The following is a 25,644-nucleotide window of genomic DNA, read 5'->3' as shown; positions in this document are numbered from 1 at the left end:
TTAAGATCTGTTTGTGTGTAAATTCTTTGGAATTTAATAGTGCTCAGTATGGGGCTTCCCAAGTGGAGCTAATGGTGAAGAACTCAGCTGCCAATGCAGGCAACATAAGAGATGCAGGTTCAATCCCTGGGTTGGGAAGATCTCTTGGAGAAGGAAGTGGTAACCCACTCCAGTATTCTTGCCTGGAGAATCCCATGGACAGAGGCGCCTGGCACACTACAGTCCATAGGATCGCAATGAGTCGGACGGAACTGAAGCAACTGAGCACACACACATGTATCACATGAGGGCCCAGCTTTGAGGGAATATAGTGTCTTGCTTTCTCGGTTGTTATTTTTTCTATTAAAACAAACAAGCAACTTTAGCTGGTAGAATTTGAACTTCCTTCCCTGAGTTGCAGCTGTGAGCAGATGTTAAGGAGGTGATAAGTGGGAGGTGGTGAATTTCCTAATCATCTATTATAGCTAAAAAGAGACTTCAGTATCAAGAAATTGACTTCATATTCTCATCCATTCTTCTCCCTTGCTGCAAAGTTTGCCAGAGTTGTGTTCTGCTGAAGCATGAAACTGGACAAGGAACTGTCCACTGCATAAATACCAAGTAAAAGACAAACTGCACTCCTTCCAGTGGGTTTGAGTGGGCCACCCATGATGCCCAGAGAAAGCAGCTGAGAAAGACTTTCTTTGGTCATAACTCAGTAATCTGACTCCGAGGTTTCTTCCAACTCAATCTCTGCTGAAGTCCTAAGAGGTCCATGATTTGAGGGATGCTGTCCAGTGCTGCTCAGTAGTAAAGGAATAGGGTGCCTTCTCCTTCATGCCTGCGGGATTGATACTTAGCTCTTGGGGAAAAAAAATATCCAAAAGGCTCAGTCTTTTAAAATACTTATGTATGACCTGATACTTTGGATAAGATGCTATTATAAATCAAGGTAACGAGACAGAACATGGAAATCGGAAATTGTGTTTTGTATCTTTAGTCTTATCAATCCGATTTTCAGGGTTGTATTTGCATCATGAAAGCATTCACCTTCAAATGGCCTCTTGGGAATGGAACCAAAATAGAAGGCCTCTACTCTTCCCTAAATCTCTCCCCTCCCTACAGGCATCAGTTGAGGACCCCTCTTTGTGCTGCTTCCCCTGTCTGTGAGTGTGGCTGCTGAAGTGGGCCGGAGGGAAGCCGTTCTTCCTCCTTATTTCATGTGCTGCTGCTCCTGAGGCCTGGCTTGAAAAAAGCAGGACATTCGGCTTAGACAGATGGAGGGCAGGGTCATTTTCAAAATGAAATGAGTGTACAAATCACACTGTGAAATTGGCATGACCATGCCTGCTGCTGTGATAGACCAACTTTTATTTAGTCTATGACAGGCAGTTGGAGAATAGATTAGGGTTTTTTTGGGGGAGGGGCAGGGGATGGTGAAAGAAGGCCCTTTAATTAATGATAGAAATTCTGGAAAGCAATAAATGGGGTGGGATATTATAAAATGTCATAAAGGATCATTTTCTTTCCAACAGAATCTTGGAAAGCTGAAGCATGTATCAAAAAGTTAGTGTATTGTACTATTTCTAGCAATAATATAGCATTTGGTGGTTGCAGTAAAAAGATTTAGTGCCTTGTTGAAAGGAATTAGATTTTAGGAAAATGGTGTTGGACTCAGGGTGGATTTTGCTGCATAAAGGGAGGCATATTTACCACACAGGAATTTCATTCAGGCAAAATGTATAGGAGCTAAAAGATGATGTTTGGTTCCTAACATGCTTATCTTTCTGCCTGTCAAAATTGAGATGATCAAATCCCATGTATATTCTATTTGGCATTTCTTTTAAAAAATAATTGGAAATGATTGTTTCTTAATTACCTTGTAAGAAGAACCACATCTTTTGGGCAAATATTGTTCATCTATGAGTATTTCAGGCATAGCTGTGGTCAGACATCTTGAGAAAGGAAGACATTCAGCAAAATCATTTTCCAAGTGGTTATTTCTGTCTCCCATTTAGACCATTTTTATGCTGGGTGGAAGATGGAGAGGCTCGATTTCCTTGCTTCCTCTGGAGACCAGCTTGATTGTTTGGCCCTGTGTGTCCATTGATAACGATAGAACTGATCCTTCTTTCATCGCCTCTTGCCTCTTACCCCTCCATCCCAAAAACAGGGAAGAAAAGAATGGATTAGTGTCAAGTTTTTAATGAAGTTCACGGACCTTTAGGAGCATCTGTTCAATCTTTTAAGACTTTGGGAAAAGACTGTATGCTGAATCAGCACTTGAGAACATTTATGCTTAGATGGTGAGAAATTTAAGTTCATTGAGAGCTTTTAATCTTTTTTTTCCCCAATAGTTCTAGCTCTATTAATATTTTAGATGGTAATGTATTTCCTTGGTATATTTTGCTTTTGATCAAATGATTTCTATTTTGAGGTTTATGATGTTATTATCCAAACTAATTTATTAGGCAGAACACAATAACTTTATGGTTTATAAAAAGAAATTAGCAGAGAACACACAACTTTGTGTACTGCCATTGAAATATTCATTCCCTGCAGTTAGAGTGTGCTATGGGATGCACTGGACATGGAACAACAGACTGGTTCCAAATAGGAAAAGGAGTATGTCAAGGCTGTATATTGTCACCCTGCTTATTTAACTTTTATGCAGAGTACATCATGAGAAACGCTGGGCTGGAAGAAGCACAAGCTGGAATCAAGATTGCCAGGAGAAATATCAGTAACCTCAGATATGCAGATGACACCACCCTTATGGCAGAAAGTGAAGAGGAACTAAAAAGCCTCTTGATGAAAGTGAAAGAGGAGAGTGAAAAAGTTGGCTTAAAGCTCAACATTCCAAAAACTAAGATCATGGCATCAGGTCCCATCACTTCATGGGAAATAGATGGGGAAACAGTGGAAACAGTGTCAGACTTTATTTTTTTGGGCTCCAAAATCGCTGCAGATGGTGACTGCAGCCATGAAATTAAAAGACGCTTACTCCTTGGAAGGGAAGTTATGACCAACCTAGATAGCATATTCAAAAGCAGAGGCATTACTTTGCCAACAAAGGTCCATCTAGTCAAGGCTGTGGTTTTTCCAGTGGTCATGTATGGATGTGAGAGTTGGACTGTGAAGAAGGCTGAGTGCTGAAGAATTGATGCTTTTTTACTGTGGTGTTGGAGAAGACTCTTGAGAGTCCCTTGGACTGCAAGGAGATCCAACCAGTCCATTCTGAAGGAGATCAGCCCTGGGATTTCTTTGGAGGGAATGATGCTGAAGCTGAAACTCCAGTACTTTGGCCACCTCATGCGAAGAGTTGACTCATTGGAAAAGACTCTGATGCTGGGAGGGATTGGGGGCAGGAGGAGAAGGGGACGACAGAGGATGAGATGGCTGGATGGCATCACCGACTCGATGGACGTGAGTCTCAGTGAACTCCGGGAGTTGGTGATGGACAGGGAGGCCTGGCGTGCTGCGATTCATGGGGTCGCAAAGAGTCAGACATGACTGAGCAACTGAACTGAACTGATGGAATGCACTGCTGGGGCTGCTACCTAAATTAGTTCATTTGAGCATTTTTTCACTGCTCTTAGTTCTAATAGGCAATGATTCATGGTATCATTTCTTTCTTCCAAGACTGGTACCCTTCATAGTCACATATATCCTGTCTATGCTTGTTTTCATTTCTGCAGTACAGCTATGAAAATAATAAATTGGATGGGAAAGGTCTTTGAATATATGGTTAAAAGATGATATTCCTAAAAGAAAAATACCATCAGCCTCTGAACACGTTTTCTGACATGCGAAGCCTCCAAAATGTTTTTCCATCAGAGAGCCATCCATGATGGTGTTGATAACCAGCTATCCTGTTGAAAAGTAGTATACTCCTTTTAAAGACTTTCTCTGTGGAGAGTTATGGAATACACATCCAGGGCCTGTGCTGGTGGACTAAGAGACCAACTCAGACGTCAAGCCTGTCCTTCAGGCTTCCTGCCCCCACATTCCTCACGTCCAAAGAATCAAGTTCTGACAATTCTGCCTCTGAAATATCTCAACTCTATACTTCTCTCCAATTTCTACTGCCATTACTCTGGTTTCTGCCACCACCATCTCTCTTCTAGATTTGCAACATACCTATATGGCTTTCCCTCATGTCTTACTGGAACTCTTACAAAGATTTTAAGGCATTTTATCTCCCTTCTTATTTAAGAGTTTTCCTATGGGAACTTCATGAAGGCTTTAACTTTTGTCCTTCTCTGGCCTTGGCAAATGGAACCCTGGAGACTTTCCCTTCTATATGTAAAAGACTTATAATAACAAAAAAGCAAAGAAATAAACCCAAAATTGATTAAGACATGAAGATGTCCATAGATGACATAACATACTTGAAAGAGGCTAATTTGGTATAAAACCACCTGAAGTCCAATCACTGTTCTGCCATACCAACAATGTAGACATGGAAAAGGTTCTTAGCCTCACTGAATCATGGCTTCCTTATTGGTAAAAGAGACCAAAATCATTTTGTTCAAGATAATACAAAGCGTCTGGCCCATAGTGGGCTTCCCAGGCACTAGTGGTAAAGAACCCGCCTGCCAAAGCAGGAGACGTAAGAGACACAGATTTGATCCCTGGTTCAGGAAGATCCCCTGGAGGAGGGCATGGCAACTCACTCCAGTATTCTTGTTTGGAGAATCCCATGGACAGGGGAGTCTGGCAGGCTACAGTCTATAGGATCGCAGAGTCGGACAAGACTGAAGCGAATTAGCGCACACACACACTGGCCTGTAGTAAATACTTAATGCATTTTATTATTATTACATATATGGAGCTATTGACATTTCTTTGGAATCAGAGTATTTTTGGCTTAAACAAGTATGGGACAAATTTACTGAGTTAAACATCTGCCATCCAGGAGTAGATGTTCTCCTGATACTTCAGATGTTGTATTCCTGAGTTCTGATAAACTCCAGAATGTGAAGGGCTTTTTGTTATCTGGCATAAATTAAAGCACCAGATTAATTATATTTTGTTCATTCAACAAATTAACAAGTGCTTACTCTACCCAAGGCACTGCATGTTGTGGAGAGTCCAGAATCTTCAAGGAGCATACATACAGTCCAGGGGAGATACTACAAATACATTTTTTAAAAAAATCATAAGCCAGGCAGCATATGCAGTGCTTTAAGAATGATATAGGGCTACCCAGATGGTACTAGTGGTAAAGAACCCGCCTGCCAATGCAGAATCTGCCCAACAGATGCAGAATCTGCCAAACAGATGTGGGTTCAATCCCTGGGTTGGGAAGATCCCCTGGAGGAGGGCATGGCAACCCACTCCAGGATTCTTGCCTGGAGAACCACATGGACAGGGGAGCTTGGCAGGCTACAATCCATAGGGTCACAAAGAGTTGGACACGACTGAAGTGACTTAGCATGCATGCATGCAAGAATGATATGACAGGGAGGTTCAGAGTTTATAATAACAATGAACCTCATTTGGCTGGAGCGGTGTTTTGCAACCCTATCAGATACCTTGCTCCTCCCTTTTATAGCAAATATTGTCCAAGGCCCTCTTTACTGTTTTGAAATGAAGTTTATATATAATAGGTAACATCCTACATGCATAATTTATTTTCTCCCGTCTCATTTTTCATTCCTTATTTCTCTCAAATTGTAGGTGTATGAAATAACTAATCATAATCCTTGGTCATTGACACACTCTCCATTATTGGTCTGTGTATGGTCCTCTTCTAGTCTTCTGTTTGTTTAGCTAGGTATTTAAAATAATGTCATAATCACCATTGAAACCACCACCCACCAGAAAAGATAGGACCTTTATTGTAACATCCATCTGACCCTGGAGATACAGATCCCTCCCTGCTATCTTTTTGTCTCCTTGTTTTAGGTAACCATTACCCTGAATTCCATATTGGTCATGTCTTGCTTCCTTTTTTATATAACTTCATTGAATCTGTATGAATTTCTTAAACATTCTCATTTTAATTGTTTCAGCCTTAAGAAAAAAGTTTACATAGCATGTTCTATTTTCAGTTAATATTGTAATTCTAACATCCATCCATACTATTGCATGTGGCAGTGTGATTCAGTGGTTTCAGCTGCTCCACTGTATAACATCATATGAATATTCCATGATTTACTCACTCTTCTGTCAATGGGCATTTCAGTTTTTCTAAATACAATAGTTATTATTTGGAAAGTGCTGCTGTGGACATTTTTGTACGCAGCTCTTGACACGTATATCTAGGAGTTTTCCTGTATATAAATCTAGAAGTGGAATTATTGTGTCATTAGAGTACTGATATGTTTTAACTTTAGTAGGTAAAATCAACTGTTTTCCACAACAGTTGCTCTAATTTAATTTCCACTAGCAGTGTATATTAGGTTGGTATAAAAGTAATTGCTGTTTTGGACCAGAAATTTTAAATCATTACAACTAGGCTCAAATACATCTTTATTAATCAAAATAGGAGCCATCACAGTCAACATATTTTTGCCAAGAAAATAAGTTGATTCTCGTGGCATAGAATCCCATACTTCGGGATCCAGCGTTCTTGGAAAGTGTTTTCTGCCTCATGCTGGTTGCGGAAGTGTTTTCCCTGCAAAAGGTTGTTGGGATGTTTGAAGACGTGGTAGTTTGTTGGCAAGAAATCAGGCAAATATGGAGGCTAAGGCAACACTTCCTAGGCCAATTTGTTCAACTTTTGAAGAGCTGGTTGTGCAGAGTGGGGTCGGGTATCGTCATGGAGAAGAATTGGGCGCTTTCTGTTGACCAGTGCCAGCTGCAGGCGTTGCAGTTTTTGCTGCATCTTATCAATTTGCCGAGCATACTTCTCAGCTGTAATGGTTTCACCTGGATTCAGAAAGTTGTAGTGGATCAGACCAGCAGCGGACCAACAAACAGTGACCATAACCTCTTTTGGTGCAAGTTTGATTTTGGAATGTGCTTTGGAACTTCTTCTTGGTCCAACTACTAAGCTGGTCATCTCTGGTTATTGTATAAAATCCACCTTTTTGTTGCATATCAGGGTCCGATTGAGAAATGGTTCGTCATCGTTGTGTAGAATAAGAGAAGTCAACATTTCAGAATGATGATTTTTTTCACATTCGGTCAGCTCGTGAGGCATGAGTTTTTTCACCTTTCCTCTTTGCTTCAAATACCAATCAACCACAGAATGGTCGACGTTGAGTTCTTGGGCAACTTCTCGTGTAGTTATAGATGATGCTCTCGGTTGGTTGTTGTCAGCTTCCAATTGCTGGCTACTATATACTTCATCTGCAAGGCTCTCGTCTCCTTTGCAAAACTTCTTGAACCACTGCTGCACTGCGTGGTCATTAGCAGTTCCTGGGCCAAATGCGTTGTTGATGTTGCGAGTTGTGTCCACTGCTTTATGACCCGTTTTGAACTCGAATAAGAAAATCGGTTGAATTTGCTTCTTGTCTAACATCATTTCTATAGTCTAAATAAATATAAAATAAACAGCGAGTAATAAATCATTGGCAGAAAAACATAAAGGGAGAAATGCACGTTAAAACGGTGTATAACATAACCACATTTATTTAAGAATGTATTCCAGTATCAAACTGCAAAGTTCAACAGTCAGTTCAGTTCAGTCACTCAGTTGTGTCCGAATCTTTGGGACCCCATAGACTGCAGCTCACCAGGCTTCCCTGTCACCAACTCCCGGAGCTTGCTCAAACTCACGTCCATTGAGTCAGTGATGCCATCTAGCCATCTCATCCTCTGTCATCCCCTTCTCTTGCCTTCAATCTTTCCCAGCATCAGGGTCTTTTCCAATGAGTCAGTTCTTCGCATCAGGTGGGCAAAGTATTGGAGTTTCAGCTTCAGCATCAGTCCTTCCAATGAAAATTCAGGTCTGATTTCCTTTAGGATTGACTGGTTTGATCTCCTTGCAGTCCAAGAGAATCTCAAGAGTCTTCTCCAACACCACAGTTCAAAAGCATCAATTCTTCAGCGCATGTTAGTGTGTGTGGTTTTTTTAATTTGATATTTAGGAGTTCTTTATGTACTTTGATACTAATCCTTTATCAGTTATGTGAATTGCAAACATCTGGTGCTAGTTTGTAATGTTTTCACTTTCTTTAAAATAAAGTGAAAGTGAAGTCGCTCAGTTGTGTCCTACTCTTCGAGACCACCTGGACTGCAGCCTACCAGGCTCCTCCGTTCGTGGGATTTTCAAGGCAAGAGTACTGGAGTGGGTTGCCATTGCCTTCTCTGTCATTACTCCCAGACATAACCAATTAGATCGTATCTTCTTATTTTCAATAAGCAGTTAGCACTTCTCAAATAATGTAGAACATTGATTTCCAGGTATTTATCTCTGTATGTTATTTATCCAAATAGATTTACATTGGAATTGAGCACTTTAGAAATGTATTAATAACAAAAATATATTAAACACTCATAATTGAAAAGTACTTAAGTTTAATGTAGTCAAATTTATTCCTTTTCCTTTTATAGCCAGTGCTTTTTATGTTTTGTTTAAAAAAAATTTTCCCTACTCTATGGCTAAATTATATTCACACATATATTTTTAAAGTTTTGTTTCTGCACTTAAATGTTTAATCCATCTGGAGTTGATTTTTGTATATGATGTGAGAAAGAAATTCAGTTTGGTTCTTTTCCCAAATGGATAACCCTGTTTTCTCAGTTCCATTTATTGACGTCTCTCAGTCCACGTCAATTTGGCATGCTTCTTGTATAATAGACAAAGTTCTATAGGCCTGTTTCTGGGCTCTTTATTCTTTTCCACTGTCAGTTTATCAAGTTTTCAACCAACATAATATGGTCTTAATTTCCGTAGCTTCATTAAAAATCTATAGGTGGTTGGGGAAACACCCCTCTGTACTTCCCTTTTTCAGAAGTGAAGTGTCATGATTCTTCTTGGTCTTTTATTTTTCCTTCCATACTTAATTTTTAAAAATCAACATAATATCCCTACTGTAATATAAAGAGGAAATAGATGAAAAATGGTTTACAGTAAAATAGCATGTAGTGTAATATATATAAGTGCTTAATCACACTAACACCAGAAGAGCATCCCCACAAATATTCGAAGTGCCGCCTTAGAGTAGTGCAGCACCCACTGAGAACTGACAGGCTGGAGAGGTGGGGTGATCCTGTGCACAAGCCTTAAAGATTCAGTAGGATTCAAGCTAGCAGATCTGAGAGAGAGGTAGAATTGCAGTGCGAAAGTGAAAAGAAAAAACCTCACCTGGTATATTTGTAGAAAATTCATCCTGCTGAAACCTGGTGTAAGTTGGAAAGATTTCTCTGAATGGGTTTGTATGTTTAGGACATGTGACACAGGCCATGATTACTGAGTACCTCTATCACAACCACTTGGCTGGGATAGGCCAACACACAGCTGACCTATCTACTTTCCTTTGAACAAATCATCTAGAGTCTAAATTACATTCTGAGAATGCAAACCAATAAACCACAGCAGTAAATCCAGCTTTAATAAAAATGAAAGAGGTTTCCTGCATTTTACTTGAAGCCGTAACTTTATTAAGTACATTTACCTTGTATTTTATTAAGCACATTTGTAATAACCTTTTTCTTTAATTGGAAAGTATTTCCTATTGTTTCATCCTATTGCACTGAGGATGGCTTGGATCTTTTGGAAATTTGAACATTTTAAGAGCACAGTTGTTATTGCCTGATAAAATCAGGTAGTAGGAGAGTGGACAGGGCCCTGCTTGACTATATGGTAACTAAGCTGGCCTAGTTTTGTTAGGTAAGGGTCCCTGGGCTACGTTTCATTCTGTTTACCGTATAGGGAAGGAGCTGAGGGGGGAACTATTCACTTGTCTCTATAGTAATTAGTTTCGATATACCTTTAAGGGTTTGAATAGTAATTGCCTTTAGAGATAGAATAGCCAGTGGGGTTTTTTTTGATAGTTAATAAGACAGTGGTGTTAGGACCTCCTTGAAGTTTTCATGGTTAATGTTGATGTTGAGAGCGAATATTCACATCATGTGTTTCATAGTCTGAAAAACCATGTAACTTATACAAATTTGTGAAGGACTTTGAGCCTGACTCTAAACACAACACTTCTGAAAATGCGCAATATTATTTGATTGAGACGTTCACTGTATCCAAGCCATACTCTTCTATGACATTTTAAATGTTTTTTACTTCTGACAGAGTCCAGAATTCTCCTACTCTAAGTCTTCCAACTTCCTCAAATACAACTAAGGGCATCTAGTATAAGGAGAAGTATATTTGGGACATAAAAAGTAATTTGTTTATCTGAAATTCAGATTTAATTGGGCATTCCTTATTTTATCTGGAGACCCTTCTCCACCCCAGATTTTTGTACTCAGATTTTTCACTTCCCCTGAATTCTTGGTTTCTCTTGTATATTACTCCTTGTTGCATATCCCCTCTTTAGGTTTATGTGGTTTAGTCGCTAAGTGGTGTCCAACTCTTGCAACCCCATGGACCATAGCCTGCCAGGCTCCTCCAGAATTCATGGGATTCTCCAGGCAAGAATACTGGAGTGGGTTGCCATTTACTTCTCAACCTGGGTTGAGACCCAACCTGGGTCTCCTGCATTGCAGGCAGATTCTTTACCAACTGAGCTACGAGGGAAGCCTTTAGGTTATGGTCTTATACAAATATGGAATATGCTCATTTTCCTTACTCTCTCCCAGATTCCATTCCCAGCAGGTACTGAGTAGGAGAAACACTGAAGAGGGGGATATACGTGAGAATAACTGTGTTAAAGAGAAGCTGTAAAACTCTGTCTCTTATCCTAGATACAATGTATAGGTGTGCATGGAAAAGAAATTGAGTTTGTTTGGGTGCCTGTATGTATGGCGTGGGCTTGTCTGGTGGCTCAGTGGTAAAGGCTGCCTGCCAATACAGGAAACACGGGTTTGATTCCAGGGTTGGGAAGATCCCCTGGAGAAGGAAATGGCAACCCACTCTAGTATTCTTGCCTGGGAAATCCCATGGACAGAAAGGCCTGGTGGGCTACACTCCAGGGGGAGGGTGGTGCAAAGAGTTGGATAAGACTTAGAGATTAAACAACAATATGTGCAACATATTTTGCTATTTTGAACTAATTTAGATGATCTTCATTTATTAATAATGATCATTATTTTTAAACCTATAGCTTTTTTCACTGAGCACATTTAATCCTGCTTGTAATATGAGACTGATGTCCAGAACAGAAAAAACAACTTTATATTTAAAAAATTAACCATTACTATTCTAAAAAGTCCATCTGTCATATCCTTCGCTGTGAGTTTCTCACTCACTTTCTCATTTCCTTGAATCATCTATTCCCTTCTGTTGCTGGGCCATCCCTTCTCATCTCTCCTAGCTTATCCTCTTTCCTGCGCACCCCATTCCTCCAACACTGCTCCTAGAAACTAAAAAACCCTCACTTTATAAACTTCTTGTCTCCATCCCACCTATGTCCTGAGGACCATCTTGCTTCAACCAAAATGATGTATTGAAATGTTTTGGTAAACAAAAGACAAATCTCCACCTGGTGAGCTCTGCTGCTAACTTCTAAAAGAATGTTCCCCTCCCCACTGCTGTTATTAAAGGGCAGAGAGATGGGAATCATAAATGCCAGTTGAGCCAAGAGGATGAAAAATGGACAGACCATCGATGGTCCTTTGGATTAATTTAAAGCCACTGTGGAATGAGGGCTGAAGATCAGAAGCTGATGAAGCTGCCCAAGTGAAACTTCATTGGTCCTCAATGGAGATGCCCAAGCCAAGTGACAAGGCGAGGCTCTGAAGGGACAGGAGGAGGCCTTCCTTGACCTCCAGCTTCCTTCTGGTGCCTGGAGTATATCTGGCTGGCACCCAGGGACAGATAAAAGTGTCCTTCTGACGAGCAGTGTCCTCTTCGGGCTGGGTTGTGAGCAGAGGGGAAACCAGTGCTGAAGAAAGACAGGGGACCACTGTTAACGGGCTGGTTCTCAGACCCTTATGAGGCTTCCTTTTAGGTCCCTAGGGGGATCTAGGGCACACTATGATGAGTGCCGAAAAAGAGGTCGAGACAGAAATCACACCTGATCATTGAATCTACAGAGAAGGCATTAATTAACTAGACCTTGAAGGAATTCTCACAGGCGGTCTTGCTTTGAGAAATCACATCTGTTATGAAAAGAGAAGTGCATCCATGTATGTAATTTTTTTTTAGTATTGTTGTTGCTAGCTAATGGATATAAAGACAATGACTTCCTGCTAAGGAAAAGACTGCATTGCTCCTAGTGAATCATGATAAATTCTCTCCCTGTGTTTTTTAACAGGTAGGTTAGTAATGTTGGTAGCTTACAAATGAGAACACTCGGGCGAGCATGAGAACTGAAATAGCCCACTGAGACAGTGGCTGTGGGCCATGTTAATTCATTCTACCTTCATGGAATCTAGGAGTACAGATGTTTTGTGACCCACAGAGAAATGTTTTTAAAAACCCACTTCCCAAAGAAGAAAAGCAAGCAGACAAATAAAACTCGCACCAGTATTGGAAAAAAAAAACAAAAAAACCAGCCAAGATGTGTCTCTGAGGGTCATAGAGGCAGAAAGTCTGTCACCTCCACCCTGGGAGCTGCATTCATTACAGCTCAACAGAGTGACTCTGCCCTCCCACTTAGAACCTTCTCTACGTGTGTGGAGGAAACGCTGCCAGCTCCGGGTGGCCGCATGAGAAGCAACTCCATTTGGTGGATGGACATTTTTAAAACCTGGTACATATGTTAGCCATTTTTATGGCATTTAAATTGTGGGGGGATCTGTGAAGTGAATGCGCAATAAAACCTTTCACAATAAACCATGTGGAAAATCATCTAATCCAACCCCTGGAGGTCAAAAGTCACAGTAACATATTGCTTTATACCATGAAAAAGAATTAAGAGTCCTTAATTCTTTAAGGGACAGCTTGCTTTTCCCTTTGTTCTTTATAGACTGGTGCTCCAGATTTGGGGTGGAAGGTAAATTGTGTGAAGTGGCGGTGTTGGGCTGAGGTAGGGCAGGGAGGCCTCCCCTGGCAGGTGGAACCTAGGGAGTGCTTTGCCAGTCATTTCCAAAGTAGCATCATTTCTCTGCCACCATTTTGCCATCCTCAGGACGAAGACTTTCTTCCCAAGGGATACAGAGGGGAGAAAAAAGAGAGCTAGCACAAGGAAGTCAGACACATAAGTCAGAGCAGGATGTCACAGTGAGGTATGTAAGAGTATGTATACCCCCCCAAACTCCCACAGTTTGGGGGGGTATATAAGAGATACTTACTTTTGTTTATTTTGTTATGTTTACTGAGACGTATGCATGGGAAAGAAAGTACAGCCTTCAGAACACTAGGGATCCCTTTTATTTTCTCTTGAAGAAATATAATGATCTAATTGAAAATAAAAACTTATAAGAGTTCTAGGACACATTCTTACTGATTTGTACTTTGACAACTAAGTGAAAAGTGGAAGTGTTAGTCGCTCAGTCATGTCCAGCTCTTTGCAACCCTATGGACTGTAGCCTGCCAGGCTTCTCTGTCCATGGGATTCTCTAGGCAAGAATACTGGAGTGAGTAGCCGTTCCCTTCTCCAGGGAACCTTCCCAAGCCAGGGATCTTCCCAACCCAGGGATCAAACCCAGGTCTCCCACATTGCAGATGGATTCTTTACCAGCTGAGCCACCAGGGAAGTCCTTGAGGACTAAAGCCTCAGTCATTTAGCTATATGAGATTCTAAAAATAAAGTCTTAGGGCCAAAAAACACTTGCAGTTTCTCAGTAACTTCTGAAAAATGACTAGTAAGTTTGTTGCCATTTGAAAACTTCTATTACAGAAGTGTTTTTTTTTTTTAATAATTTCCTAAAACAGGCTGCTAATGAAGTCAGCATGCTCTTCAGCCCTTTTTAATCTTTTCTACCCAGTTGTTTTAAAATTTGAGACTTAAAGTACATCTGAATAGCATGAAATGCTTGGTTAGAATTGTTTAAAGAGAAAGAACAGAGTTGGTATTAACAATCAGAAAACCATCAGATGTCAAATTCTTATCTCCAATAACTGAGAAACAGTCATTCTCATTCTCACTGTGTGATGGTCTAAGGTCTGCCCGAGGAATGACACAGGCATTTAGGCCATGCTCATTGACCTCAGAGCAATCCCAGACCACTTTTTTTTTTTCCCAGACCACTTTTGAATGAATAGAGATATATAAACAGTGTTCTGTCTGCCTGATTCTAAACACTTTCACACGTAGTTCATTTCATTGAAGGGCTTCCCTGGTGGCTCAGATGGTAAAGAATCTGTCTGCAATGTGGGAGATGTGGGTTCAAGCCCTGGACTGGGAAGATCCCCTGGAGGAGGGCATGGCAACCCGCTCCAATATTCTTGCCTGGAGAATCCCCATGGACAGAGGAACCTGGTGGGCTACAATCATGGGGTCACAAAGAGTTGGACACAACTGAGTGACTAAGCACAGCACAGCATAGAGGATGTGCAGATAAAGCGGCTGATCTGTGGATTGCATTTTCTCTTCTAAACTGGTTGTCCGTGTGATTCCAGGGATTTGAACTGTACCATTTTCAGAATAGGGCTTCTCTTATGGCTCAGTTGGAAAAGAATCTGCCTGCAATGCGGGAGACCTGGGTTCCGTCTCCTGGGCTGGGAGACCTGGGCTGGGAAGATTCCCTGGAGAAGGGAAAGGCTACCCACTCCAGTATTCTGGCCTGGAGAATGCCAAGTCCATAGGGTCACAAAGAACTGGACACAACTGAGTGACTTTCACTTTCATTTTCAGAATAAGCCTCTAAGTTCTTGGTTGTGGTCCCTTTACTGGGCTGAATTGTAGGAAACTTTGGCACAAAACTCTCATTTTACAGATGATGATACAGGTTCATAGAGATGTGGAGAGGAGTAACTTTTCCATTCAACAAACTAGGACAAGAACCAAAGTCACTTGAGTTTAATCGCCGTGCATTGAATGCATTACTGGCTCAGTGTGTTTGACTCTTTGCGACCCTGTGGACTGTAGCCTGCCCTGCTTTTCTATCCATGGGACCATGCCTTTCACTAAATAGTTGCATAATTGAGGGTCAGATAATTTAATTAGGATTTAAGTTATCTAGTTTGGACCTCTTGCTTTTATAAAATCAAGGTGTTTGGGGATTTAATATGCTTTCCTTCTTGGTCACCACATTCCTGCATTCTCTCCACTATATTATATCTTTGATTTCATTCTTTCATTCATTCATTCGTCCCATAGTAAAGGGTGATTGTTTGGAAACAGCTGCCCATGACATTCATATTTCTCAGCCTGCTCTCTACCACCCTTTCACCCCTTTCATCCAGCTAGGGCCATTCATACCAATGTGATATGCTTGAACAAGAAGCATGTCACTTCCAGGCAGAAATAATCATGAAGCAGGTATATCATTTTCATCTTTTCTTCCCATCTGCTGACTGAAATAGTACCCTAAAGGTCTAGGGGATGGCAGAGCCACCCGGTGGAAGGAATCTGAGTCTTCAACAACCCTGTGGAAGGCTGCCTGCTGAAAAACAGCACTGGATTGTTACATGCATGAGAAACAAATTTGTGTCTTTTTTTTTTTTGGCCATGAGACTCGGCATGTGAGATCTTAGTTTCCCAACCAGTGATCAAACCCACGCCCCCTTCAATGGAAGCTTGGAGTCTTAAATAACCACCAGACTGCCAGGAAAGTCCAAACTTCTCTGTCTTAAATTTTGTTGAAACAACTAACATCACCCTGACTAATGCAGTTAGGCAACAGGCATTTAAATACTGACTATATGCATGGTTTTATGTTGAGTAGAAGGGACCCATCTTTGAATAACACACACTTTCTGCCGTCAAAGAGTTCAGTCCCGTAGGAGAAGACATAATAGGTGTACCAACAGTCGCAATACAGTGTGGTCAGGGCCGTGACAAACATGCGATAGTGTGAGAGAACATAGTCTTGGGCATTTTAGGAAACGCTCCCGACAGAAGTACCATTTAAGTCAAGTGCTAAAGCAAAGCATATTCGATGGTTATGAACCAAATGTTTTCTATTGCCCCCCAAATTCATAAGTTGAAGCCTTAACCTTCAATGTGGTATTTGGAGATAGGGCCTTTGGAAGGTGGAGTTGGATGAGGTCATGAGAGTGGGACCTTCATGGTGGGATTAGTGTCTTCATAGAAGAGGAAGAGAGATTTCTCTCTTCTTCACTCTGTGAGGACAGAGCAGGAATGCAGCCATCTGCAAGTCAAGAAGAGAGTCCTCAGTAGAATCCAACCATGCTGGCACCCTGACCTTGGACTTCCAGCCTCCAGAACTGTGGGAAATGAATTTCTGTTGTTTAAGCCACCCAGTCTGTGGTATTTTGTTATGAGAGCTCCTACTGACTGAGACAGATGGGGTTTTCTTTCCAAGGGACCCAGCCTTTATTTCTGAACCGGGAATAAGATAGAGCATGACATATTCAAGAAGCTTTGTGGCTGCCGCAGAGGATGGAGAGAGAGGCTGGAACTTCAGGAAGAGCCTCTCATTGCACTAAAGCCCTTGAATAACACTCCTAGGACGTTGGGATGTCGGCTTCGGTTGGGCCTGCCTTGAAGAGACACCAGAGGATAATGGGATGCGCAGAGACGGACCTGTGGGCATGGCCTAAAGGTTAGGCAGGAAGGGGGTTGGCCAAAAATGGTACTAGGGGTATCCATAGCTTCCTTAACAAAGATACCCAAAAACTAACAGCTTGCAGACCAATTGGATTTGATAAAATTTAGGAATGATAAGCACCTCCAAAAAATAGAGTTCACTTACTAGTAACATTGTTATGCAGACCTGGGCTTCAACTCAGATGTATGAAAACAGAATAGTATGTGGGCCTTAAGCTTGGCGGTGAAAGCAGTGCTTCAGGGCCACAGCAGGACTTTGGGTCAAATACTAATGGATTCCTCACTCTAGAGAGAGAAGTCATTATTTGCATTGTGATTTCTTACTTGGCAGTTAACCAGAGGAAATAAATCAGAAATCTCCGAACCCATTTTCCAAAGAACATCATCTGGTGGACTTTCTAAATTGTCTTTATGCTAGGCTTTTCCTCACCCTCAAGTCTTTACAAAAGAGGGAAGAAAAACAACAGAGGCTCCCTTCTCTCAAATCTTGTCTAATCCTTTCATAATTCAAGATCACAGAGCTGCTGTAAAAACCCAGCCTCACTGCTGTGCTCATTCCCCATGTGCTTGGCAGAGCAAGCAATTCCATTTACCAGCACTCCAGCAAGCGGGCAGTGATAAATAAAGCTGCCACCCTCCGCTTGTCCACCGTGTTGAAAATGACACATTGGACAAGTGGGTCTCTATTGCCTCCACTTTTTTCATAAAAAGGCAAAATGGTCTGCAAATGCAGTAAATCTTAATTTCTAATATAAACTCCAAACACAGAAAAAAAAAAATTCATAGGCCAGTTTAGACTGGAGTGAATTTGATGATCAGATGGTGAGAGTTTGAATACTAAAGAGATAAACAGTCTGAAAACAAATTCCAGGAGCCACCTGGATATGTGGGGCTTTTCCTTCTTGAAGCAAGTTTGTCTTCTCCCCATGTGACTTTATTGGAAACTAAAATCACAAAACAGGCAAAGTCAACATGAAAAAAGTTAAGTTTCTAAGTTCAGAATTTAAAAATTACCTCTTGTTATGATTTTTCATACTGAGTTAGCTTTAATTAAACACTTAATTGTGTGACAAGTCCATGACAAGTTCTTTCATGCATATCTCACTGAACTTTTGGGTCTGAATTTTCTTTTAAATCTTCCAGTCTGGAATCAAGGGTGTTCTTTTTTCATTGTGATTATTAACAGGAGAATTGACTTTGAATTACCTATTGATGATGAATTGACTTTGAATTACCTATAAGATGATGAACATGTTCTAGTTGGTCTACAGTAATAAATCGCTTTGCAGGATGGTTCAAGTCCTCCTCACTTCTGTCCAAACATAGTTGGGAATCCGATTTCCAGGCGCTCTGCTTCATTCACTGCGTGCTCCAATCTCATCACACAATGTTCTCATTCTCTGTGGGCACCTCATGCTTTCCTGCCTCTGTCTCCTTGCTCTCAGTTCAGTTCAGTCGCTCAGTCATGTCCGACTCTTTGCAACCCCATGAACCTCAGCACGCCAGGCCTCCCTGTCCATCACCAACTCCCGGAGTCCATCCAAACCCCTTGCTCTAGTTCAGCCGGTTGTTTGGATTGCCTGTTTCTCGTTGTCATCTCATAGTCTCTGTACCTAACCATCAGGTCCAGCTCACACTTCTTGTGTGCCATGAAGCCTGCCCCAGTGCTCCTCTTCAAGGTGAAAGTCACCTTTTCTCTTCTGATTAGCCAATCCTTTTTATTAAGTTTGAAAATTGTGTTTGAAGGGATGTTCACAGTAGCATGGTTATAATAGAGAAAAAAAGAGGAAGCGATATAAGGGTGACACCTCAAAAGGGTGTCAGATAAATAAATTATTGTATTCTTATATACTGTGAAGAACAATACAGATATTTACCATGGTGTTAGAGGTGTATATTTTTACTGGTTTAGAAAGATGCCCACTATAGATTGGTAAGTTCAGCCATGCTCCTATCTTTAAACACAAAAGTAATTTAAACATCACCTGCTTCAGTCTTCAGTGGCTCAAGTCTCCCTCCTCCCTCTCTACTTGCTCCAGCCCTGACCTCCAAGGTGGCCCAAGGTTGTTTCCGAAAGTCCTCAAAGGGTAAGGAGGGTAGATAACATATGCCCCCAGCTTCAGCCACGGTGCTGCAGCTGCTGTGGAAGGTTTCATTGCTTTCCTCCTAATGGAGCCCCTGGTGGGAATGATGCTGATTCACCAAAACTCATTAGTCTGTGAGCTGGTACTGAGTCCCACTGGGTACCTCAGGTGTTCCTGACCCATTTTCCTCCTTTGCCCACCATTCATGACGAGTCTTCCATATATCAGCCCCTGAAATGGAGGAAAACGGCAGGATCCCTGTCCTGAAAGAGACTCCCAGACGTCCAGGCTCCCGTTGCAAGCCCTGTCTCTGAGTTCCTGCTTGGAAGTAACTCTAGACTTTTAGTGCTCTGACAGCTGCCCTAGGGCAGGCAGTGTGGACAGAATTCTGCGTGAGAAGATCTGGGTTCATATCCCAGCTCTGTCACTTAACTAGCTCACCAACTTGAGGAAATCATTTTCCCCGAGGCTTAGTTTCTTCACATAAAATGGAAGTGACACTGTTACTTCCCATACAACTTCGTTGTGGAGGATACAGGATATGTGACTATCAACATTATTAATACATCATAAAAATCTAGAAGACCATTACTAAACACAGAGTTAACCCTAACCCTACTTCTCCAACCCCTAATATCTTGTCAATCCACGTGACTTCTGAGAATTCCTAAGCTGTGGTTATTTTTTTAAATGTGCTTGTTTATTTGGCTGCACTGGGCCTCAGTTGCGGCATGCAGGATCTTTGGTCGGGCATGCGAACTCTAAGTTGCAGCAGTGTGGGATCTAGCTCCCTGACCAGGGATCGAACCTGGGCCCTTGCATTGGGAACACAGAGTCTAAGCCACTGGACCACCAGAGGAGTCCATCTAGTTTGTTTTTTTTTTTTTTAAAGTAGGCTCAAGATAGAATGATACCTGCTTGGCTTCACAGATCTGGCCTTCAACTGAGAGCTCCAACCTCAGCAGTGACCTTGACCCAGAATGTTTCTCACCATGTTAGGACTAGGGTTGGCAGCACCTCTTTGTGGACCTGGCAACTCTTGGTTGGAATTCACAGCCCATCCTCAACTTCTCATCCAGCCCCCTAGACAGAATCTGGAAACCCACTACCTCACACATCAAACATGAGCCCTTCACTAAAATACAAAAATGTGCGTTCCCAGGAAACAGGATTTGAAAGGACAAACCACACTCAGGAATATTGAGGGACATTTAAGAAAAATCCCCTTTTTCTCTTACTTCTTCACTGCTGAGACTTTCTGAAGGACTTCTCTGTCCTGCTCCAGAAGCTGTAATCCCTTTTGGGTGTGTGGATTATTGTGTGTTTCCCTTGTGGGTGTCAGTTAAGTTACAAGGTGTTAACAGTCCCCTGGAAGAGACATCACATCAAGGAGACGGTATTAGGTTTTGATCCTTGGCTGTGGTTCCGATTTATTTAATTTCTCTCCCCTCCCCTCACTTCCCTGCTCTCAATCTATTAAGATTTAAATCCTCAGACCCCTAATGGAGGTTGTCTAATCTGTATCTGTTTGGGGGCTATAGACACCACCATTCTTGCCCTTAGCTTTAGAGAGAGACTTTTCCTGCCATACACAAAGAGGTTGGGCATTGATGGGGAAACCTGCCACGTTCAAATACTTTGTGCTCTTTTGATTATCTTCTGCATGTGGACAAGAACTGGGCAGATCCTTACTGCTGTGGCCCAAGTAACTGGCTTAAAAGCAATACATATGGGTTTATGTTCTCATGTGTACCGTTTTCCTTTTAACACAAGTGTATCCCAGCTTCTGTATCTCAGAAGCTAGCTCTAAGCTGGATGTATGAGGGGTTTTTTGCTGGTCATTTTTCATCTTGATAAACCCAAACCCTCAGTGGATTCTGTTGATGGATGGCCTTTCTCTCTCATATTTTCTCTTTCTTGCCCTTGATTAAAAAATAATACATGTCTGTTGTAAAAAATTTAGAATGTAGGGGTGCACAAAGCAGAGCATAAAAGTCACATTAGGTTGTCATCCTGAGACAGCTAGTGATAACAATCGGTATGTCTTTTGTCTAAGATCCAATGGAGTCGGGACCATCCCATTTAGGCTCTTTTGCAAAGTACTTGTTTTCGCTTAATATATCACAGCCCGTATTACTGTGCCTGGTCAAGGATTCTCACTCTTCAATACAGTTCTTTCTGGCCATGGAACACTAAGAGTTCCTGTCTGCACCAGCTCCTTTGGGTAGACCTTGTCTGGCTCCTGGGTTGGAAGCAATGACCTAACTCCTGGGGCTGGGTACAGGCTCATTGGAGACACTATCCCAGTTCCGAACATGGCTGTATGCTCTCAGAAGGAATAGTTTCCAGTGTAAAAATGTAAAGTATTTTTATGTCAAAAAGAGCCCAAGAAATCTGCTGAGGGCCCCAGATGAGAAACTTACCTATCATATCCACTGTACAAGTGTTCACAGCTTGAAATGCCTTATTTATTTACTTATGACTATTTTTAGAGCAGTTTTAGAAAGTGAAAGTGAAGTCACTCAGTCGTGTCTGACTCTTTGCGACCCCATGAACTATAGCTTAACAGGCTCCTCTGTCCATGTAATTTCCCAAGAGTACTGGAGTGGTTGCCATTTCCTTCTCCAGGGGATCTTCCCGACCCAGGGATCAAACCCAGGTCTTCTGCACTGCAGGCAGACGTTTTACCCTCTGAGCCACCAGGGAAGCCCAGAGCAGTGTTAGGTTCACAGAAATTGATCAGAAAGTATAGAGAATTCTCATATAACACCTACCCCTTCACCAACCTCCCAATGTGCCAAATGAATGTACCAAATAAATGGTACATTTGTTACAGCTGATGAACTAGCACTGACATGTCCCTCAAAGCCCACAGTTAACAATTGAATTCAATATTGTATCTTCTATGAGTTTCAACAAATGTATGAGTATCCATCACTATAGTACCACAGAATAGTTCCACCACTCTAAATATCTCTTGTGCTCCACACGTTCATCCCTCCTTCCCCCTAAACCCATGGAAACCACGAATCTTTTTACTGTCTCCATAGTTTTGCCTTTTCTAAAATGTCATATAATTGGAATGTTTAATATGTACGTTTTAAAATTGGTTTCTTTCACATAGCAATATGAATTTAAGGTTCTTCTGTGTCTATTTATGACTTGATAGCTCATTTCTTTTTAATGCTGAATAATATTGTATTATCTGGATATTCCATAGTTTATTTTATTTTTTTTAATTTATTTTTTACTGAAGGATAATTGCTTTACAGAATTTTGCTGTTTTCTGTCAAACCTCAACCATAGGTTGAATCAGCCATAGGTATACGTATATCCCCTCCCTTTTGAAACTCCCTTCCACTCCCTCCCATCTCCCTCCCTCTAGGTTGACACAGAGCCCCTGTTTGATTTTCCTGAACCATACAGCAAATTCCCATTGGTTATCTGTTTTATATTTAGTAATGTAAGTTTACATGTTATTCTTTCCATCCATCTCACCCTCTCCTCCCCTCTCCCATGTCCATAAGTCTATTCTCTATGTCGGTTTCTCTATTGCTGCCCTGGAAATAAATTCTTCAGTACCATTCATTTTTCTAGATTCTATATATATATGTGTTAGAATACAGTATTTATCTTTCTATTTCTGATTCACTTCACTCTGTATAATAGGTTCTAGGTTCATCTACCCTGTTAGAACTGACTCAGATGTGTTCCTATTTATGGCTGAGTAATATTCCATTGTGTATATATACTAAAACTTCTTTATCCATTCATCTGTCTATGGACATCTAGGTTGCTTCTATGTTCTAGCTATTGTAATAGTACTACAATGAACAATGTGATACATGTCTCTTTTTCAATTTTGGTTTCCTAGGGTATATGCCTAGGAGTGGGATTGCTAGGTCATATGGTGGTTTTATTCCTAATTTTTTAAGGAATCTCCATACCGTCTTCCATAGTGGCTTTATCAATTTACTTTCCCACCAACAGTGCAAGAGTGTTCCCTTTTCTCCACACCCTTTCCAACATTTATTGTTTGTAGACTTTTTGATGAGAGCCATTCTGACTGGTGTGAGGTGATATCTCATCATAGTTTTGATTTGCATTTCTCTAATAATGAGCGATGTTGAGCATCTTTTCAGGTGTTAGCTATCTGTATGTCTTCTTTGGAGAAATGTCTGTTTAGGTCTCTTTCCACTTTTTGATTGGGTTGTTTATTTTTCTGGTATTGAGTTGTATGAGCTGCTTGTATATTTTGGAAATTGATCTTTTGTCAGTTGCTATTATTTTCTCCCATTCTGAGGGTTGTCTTTTCACCTTGCTTATAGTTTCCTTTGCTGTGCAAAAGCTTTTCAGTTTAATCAGGTCCCACTTGTTCACTTTTGTTTTTATTTCTGTTACTCTAGAAGGTGGGTTATAGAGGATCTTGTTTTGATTTATGTCATCAAGTGTTCTGCCTGTGTTTTCCTCTAAGAGTTTTATAGTTTCTGGTCTTACATTTAGGTCTTTAATCCATTTTAAGTTTATCTTTGTGTATGGTGTTAGGAAGTGTTCTGCTGCTGCTGCTGCTAAGTCGCTTCAGTCACGTCCGACTCTGTGCAACCCCATAGACGGCAGCCCACCAGGCTCCCTCATCCCTGGGATTCTCCAGGCAAGAACACTGGAGTGGGTTGCCATTTCCTCCTCCAATGCATGAAAGTGAAAAGTGAAAGTGAAGTCATTCAGTCGTGTCCGACTCTTAGTGACTCCATGGACTGCAGCCAGGACTCCATGGACTGCAACCAGGCTCCTCTGTCCATGGGATTTTCCAGGCAAGAGTGCTAGAGTGGGGTGCCAGTGCCTTCTCCAAGTAAGTGTTCTAATTTCATTCTTTTACATGTAGCTGTTCAGTTTTCCCAGCACCATTTATTGAAGAGGTTGTCTTTGCCCCACTGTATATTCTTGCCTCCTTTGTCAAAAATAAGGTACCCAGAGGTGCATAGGTTTACTTCTGGGCTTTCTATCTTGTTCCATTGGTCTATATTTCTGTTTTTGTGCCAGTACCATACTGTCTTGATGACTGTAGCTTTGTACTATAACCTGAAGTCAGGCAGCTTGATTCCTCCAGCTCCATTCTTCTTTCTCAAGACTGCTTTGGCTATTTGGGGTCTTTTGTGTTTCCATATGAATCGTGAAATTTTTTGATCTAGTTCTGTGAAATATGCCATTGGTAATTTGGAGGGATCACATTGAATCTGTAGATTGCATTTGGTAGTTTAGTCATTTTCACAACATTGATTCTTCCTACCCAGGAACATGGCATATCTCTCCATCTGTTTATGTCACCTTTGATTTCTTTCATTAGTGTCTTATAATTTTCTGTGTACAGGTCTTTTGTCTCCTTAAGTAAGTTTATTCCTAGATATTTAATTCTTTTTGTTGCAGTGGTGAATGGGATTGATTCCTTAATGGCTCTTTCCGATTTTTCATTGTTAGTGTATAGAAATGCAAGTGATTTCTGTGTATTGATTTTGTATCCTGCAACTTTGCTAAATTCACTGATTAGCTCTAGTAATTTTCTAATACTATCTTTGGGGTTTCCTACGTATAATATCATGTCATCTGCAAACAGTAAGAGCTTTACTTCTTCTTTTCCAATCTGGATTCCTTTTATTTCTTTTTCTTCTCTGATTGCTGTAGCTAGGACTTCCAGAACTATGTTGAATAATGGTGGTGAAAGTGGACACCCTTGTCTTGTTCCTGATCTTAGGGGAAATGCTTTCAGTGTTTCACCATTGAGAATAATGTTTGCTGTAGGCTTATCATATATAGCCTTTACTATGTTGAGGTTGGTTCCTTCTGTGCCCATTTTTTGAAGAGTTTTAATCATAAATACATGCTGAATTTTGTCAAACAAAGGCTTTTTCTGCATCTATTGAGATGATCATATGGTTTTTATCTTTCAATTTGTTAATATGGTATATCACATTGATTCTGTATATTGAAGAACCCTTGCATCCCTGGAATAAACTCAACTTGATCATGGTGTATGAGCTTTTTGATGTGTTGCTGAATTCTGTTTGCTAAAATTTTGTTGAGGATCTTTGCATGTATGTTCATCAGTGATATTGGCCTGTAGTTTTCTTTTTTTGTGTTGTCTTTGTCTGGTTTTGATCTCAGGGTGATGATGGGCTCATAGAAAGAGTTTGGAAGTGTTCCTTCCTCTGCAATTTTTTGAAAGAGTTTTAAAAGGATGGGCATTAGCTCATCTCTAAACGTTTGATAGAATCACAGTTTATTTTTACTTTCGAGTTTTAGCAGTTATGCATAAAGCTGCCTTAAACATTGGTGTGCAGGTTTTCTGGGGGTGGGGAATAAGCTTACAACTCCTTTGGGTATATACCAAGGAGCATGATTGCCAAAACTTATGGTAAGAGTAGGTTTAGTTTTGTAAGAAACTGCCAACCTGTCTTTCAAAGTGGCTGTTCCATTTTTATTCCTACCAGCAATGTCTGAGGGTTCTGCTGCTCCATGTCTTGTCAGCACTTGGTATTGTCATTGTTTTTAATTTTTAATTTTAGCCATTCTAGTTGGTAGAGATAACCATTCCCCACCCCCGCCTCCTTTGTCTCTTTTGGTAAAGATAAAAGACTTTCCTGGTTGGAATTGCCTGAAAATGAGTGTGTGAATCTGAATCTAATTATGCTATATTCTCTCTGTTCTTAAGCAGATGAATGCTAACTTCTGAGAGTCATACAGTTGCCCTTTAGCCTCTCTGTGTCAGCAGCATGCTTGGCACCTTGGAGGTATTTAGCAAATATTTACTGGCTGCATGGCTGTCAATGATCTGGCTACCTCTGCTTTTGAAAACCATAAGGGATCTATTTGGAGAGGTTTAGACCAGCACATAGGCCTGTGCA

At 41.0% G+C, this 25,644-nt stretch overlaps 1 pseudogene; it reads right to left on the bottom strand.

The window, feature by feature from the left end:
* Positions 1-6,459: 6,459 nt before the first annotated feature.
* On the bottom strand, positions 6,460-25,257 carry LOC133235684 (histone-lysine N-methyltransferase SETMAR-like; annotated as a pseudogene).
* Positions 25,258-25,644: the final 387 nt, after the last annotated feature.

The sequence above is a fragment of the Bos javanicus genome, chromosome 2 (genome assembly GCF_032452875.1).
Source record: "Bos javanicus breed banteng chromosome 2, ARS-OSU_banteng_1.0, whole genome shotgun sequence".
In the NCBI taxonomy this organism is placed as follows: domain Eukaryota; kingdom Metazoa; phylum Chordata; class Mammalia; order Artiodactyla; family Bovidae; genus Bos; species Bos javanicus.
The sequence above is the reverse complement of the archived record's forward strand: the minus strand, read 5'-3'. Positions and strand labels throughout refer to the sequence as shown.